At 39.1% G+C, this 4,090-nt stretch overlaps 1 long non-coding RNA gene across 1 annotated transcript; it reads right to left on the bottom strand.

Moving 5' to 3' along the window:
- Window positions 1-443: 443 nt before the first annotated feature.
- Window positions 444-2,940, bottom strand: LOC130038442 (uncharacterized). The gene is made up of 3 exons (XR_008794678.1): window positions 2,841-2,940; window positions 2,297-2,410; window positions 444-541 (listed from the first exon to the last, which is right to left on the bottom strand). It is a non-coding gene; the product is annotated as an uncharacterized LOC130038442 (long non-coding RNA).
- Window positions 2,941-4,090: the final 1,150 nt, after the last annotated feature.

Here is a 4,090-nt window from a genome sequence, read left to right as displayed (position 1 = left end):
AAATTCAATGATACTTAATTGATCATATGAAGACTAATTTCACTTTTAGGAAGACTTTCTGGTGCTGTACCGAAAAGGTGAAAACTGTGTATGCATGATGTAGGGAGAGCTGCCTCCAAACTCCCCTTGTGGCAGAGGTCTTCCTTTATCCTCTAGTCCAAAGGCTCATTTCTCTCAGAATGCTTAGTATCAGGCCTGGACGCTTTTTCTACTCTATCCCATCTACTTTTAAACGAGTGTGCTGTGTCCCATCTCTACTCAGAGCTCACCCGAAAGGCAGGAGGTCATCTACCCCTGCCTCCTACTACAGATCTCAGCTATCAGGGGCTTTAAGTAATATGTCTGGTGGAGGGCAGGCAAAGGGCACATAGGCCTTCACAGGAAGGCCATGTTGCCATGATGCCCAAACATAACATACTCACCTGAAAGGTTTGACTCTTGATCACACACACAAGTCCCACAAGATAAAATCTCTCATCCACAGGTATAGGAATCTTGAAAGGTTGTCTTATGAAAAGTTGTGTGAAGAGGATCAAAGGTTCTGAAGGAAAGAGACATGCATGACAATGGAGAAAGAAGTGCCTTGGAAGTCATCACTGAGAAATGACAGCCAGGTGGGTTTGGTGTGATTTTGAGTCTTGTATTATTAATATACGGAAAGATGCTCGAGTCTCCAAAACAAATACATCTCCTCTCAGTTAGATAAACCTGTCATTAAATGTGTAATTTGTGTGAGTTTGTAGCCAAGTAAGAATTTTTAACAAAGGATCTTCCCTTTAGTTTCCAAGATACCTGGCAAATATATTAGACAACTTTCAGTGAGGGAATTTTCATTTCATAGCCAGATATTAATTTATTCTTGTTTTGGTACCACACCTATGGAGCGCAGGGATTACTCTTGGGTCTTTGCTCGGGGAACCATAAGTTGTGCTGGAGGTCAAACAGGGGTCGGCTGCATGTAAGACAGGTGCCTTAACCTCTGTACTAGCTCTATAGCCTAACAAACACTTATTATTTTGGTTTATTTGTAATCCTTTAGTGGCACTAAAGTTAGTATTATTTTTCTAGTTCATAGCATAATATGAACAGAGATGTGGTCCTGATTCTTGGCTTTATTTTCTTCTCTTGGCCCTTTTCCTACCCACAGGCATTCACCACCTCCTACCAGCTGTATTTTAGAACCTTTAAAATGTAGATGAATTTAAAATTTACGGAAGTAATCTGGTGCTAAATTTTCATCTTGTTTCTTAATCAGTCATATCAATTAGATGACTGATGTTCTCATGACCCCAAATTAATATTTGTCTTAAATTATCGACTTGGAACTAATGTAATATTAAAAATTTCTAATTCAGACTCCATATACACGTCACAGACTTGATTTTTGATTTCCTTTAAATGATACATTATTTCAATCCGAGATGTAAAACTCTAGATTGGACTAGATTTTACCCGTCATTCTAAGCCTCTAGGTTGTTTCCTCAAAGTGTGTTAGAACTCCAGGTCCCAACCAATAGAACTTATGTATTAACTGACACCCAAAGAGACTACTGTAAAATCAGTATCTACTTATGTTTGTGACTCTATACTTTATTCTGTGATTTTTAGCTTACATAGACTTCCTTTTAAAGTTTAAATTATTATATAATGCTTTAGGGGGGTCACAGCCAGTGGTGTTTAGGGCTTATTTATGGCTCTGCACTCAGAAATCACTCATAGCAGGCTCAGGGGACCATATAGGATGCCAGGAATTGAAGTCGAGTCAGGCATGTGCAAGGCAAGCACCCTATCCACTGTATTATCACTCCAGCCTTTATTTAAAATAAAAACCCTTTTACATAGATATTGTGATTTACTAAGTTGCTTACCTAGGGCTTTAGGCATACAGTGTTCCCTCCTCCAATCCCACCACCCATGATCCCATCCCTTGACTCTATGTTCCCTCCCACCACTCTCAACCCGACTGATGCCTGACAGATATATTTTGAAATTTAATTATTGTAACTGACATCCTTTTAACTTAAACCAAGCTACACATTAACTTTTATGTCTTAACAATCTTTACTTTCTTCATAGAAAGAGCCATTACTGTCAGTTCAGCACACCATGTTACCAGCTGTCCTCACCTTGAAATTTCATTATCAATATTTTTAAGTCTATTGAACATATGAAATCAAAAGCTGTGATGACAGGCAACTCAGAGACTATGACAGTATCAACAGAAAAATTATGTTAGCGAAAAGAGCTAACTACCCTAAAAACTTATCTAGATCATATCAAAAACAGAATTACTCACCCTCTGAGATATCTATTACGTTCAGGATGACTTTCGCATATTCATAAACTGGGTTGAAACCAAAATCAACATTTCCTCTTCTTAAGTGGCATCCAAATTTAATGTGTTTCCCCACTAAAAGATCAGATACAAACCAGGTTTTCATCAACTGCACTTGGCTATTTTCTGCAGAATTATTTCATACGCCTATTGTCTTAGTCTGGGTTTTACAAAATCATTACCTTTATTCCATGATCATCATTAGCACCTTTCATGAATATCAATGCTATACCTGTAGAGTAGCGTGCCAGGTAGGACATTACTCATGCAACACTAATGCGATTATATAAAAGTTGAAGTAATCTGGGTTCCTGATTCAAAATAAGATTTAATGGACTAGAGGTCTGTGAACAATAGAAGTATATTTGCGAAATTAATAATATTAAAGCAAGCTAATATAGGATCAATAGATCCCTTAGCCCAAAAGCTTTTTATTAACCCTCTAAGTAATTACCACCTGTCTCTTCAAATATAATAACTTACTCTTTGAAAGAACAATCTGTACCTGAACTTGAAAAAGGAATCTTGAGCGCAACCTTTTGATAAACTCTGCTTTTCTCTGACTCGGGCAGCAGGCTTAGCAGTGTTTTACCTATGATTTCTTCCTAGAGGTGGAGAGAGAATAAATTTTGTAACATGCTATGACTGTTCAGTTCCTCCAGCTCCTTACCACCAGTATGCTTATCATTTGCCTCACCTCATACATCTTATGGTTGCACCAGATGGACCTCTAAAATAAATTACATGATGAACTCTTATGATCAAGGGCTTGCTCACTTTCTTAGGCCTTTAAGCCTCTTTCCCACCTCTCCAACCAGTAATTCACACCCACAAAGACCTCTCCTCTGTCCCTGACACATTTCCCTATCTCCTCTAAGCTGTAACATCCTCGTGCCCAGCTCAGATTACAGGGTTCATCATTTGCATCAGTCCCACGTTCTCTTTCTGACATATTTGTCTACAAAAAAACCCAACACTGGTGTGGTATTGTGACTTATAAGCAATCAATTTATTTCCCTTATATTTAACACGAGAAATACATATTTCCCAATCTCTTTCCCCATCTATTGTGTCTTCAGTCACAGCTCCTGCCTCATAGCTCCCCAAACTCGGGATTTCCTAAACAGTAGGTTACTGAGTAATGGAAGCACCTTTTGCTATATTCGGCTTCTGCTTCTCCATTTCTGAAGCTGCTGCTGCAGAGCCATAAAGTGAAATGTATACCTCGTTCTTCAGAACCAGCCTCTCCATCCCATTCACGAGCGCTCCAGGAGGCAGTATGACAGAAGCTCCATTTGGGTCCTCACCCTACCTATCTCTTCTATCTGGATGCTTTTGTTATGTGCTATGATTATATGCTGTATAGCCTTTAATATCACTTGTGATAAATGGGTAATAGAGTAAATGTACTCCCACACATGTGGAACTGGGCCCAGGACTCCATTTATCTTTTAAATTCTAAGTCTTCATCTACCTACACCTTTATCCAAGTAACTGAAAATGCAATTAAAAAAATCACAAACATGGGGCTGGAGGTGATAGCACATTGGGTAGGGCGTTTGCCTTGCACGAGGCTGACCCGGGTTCGATTTCCAGCATCCCATATCCCCTGAGTACCGCCAGGAGTAATTTCTGAGTACATGAACCAGGAATAGCCCCTGTGCAATACCAGGTGTGACCCAAAAGGCAAAAAAAATCATAAACATGCTGTGTATTATTTGAAATAGTCGTTCATCTCTGCTAGGGAATTATTCC

Source organism: Sorex fumeus, unplaced genomic scaffold (genome assembly GCF_029834395.1).
Source record: "Sorex fumeus unplaced genomic scaffold, SorFum_2.1 ptg000075l, whole genome shotgun sequence".
Classification (NCBI taxonomy): Eukaryota; Metazoa; Chordata; class Mammalia; order Eulipotyphla; family Soricidae; genus Sorex; species Sorex fumeus.
This window is presented reverse-complemented; position numbering and strand designations above follow the sequence as displayed.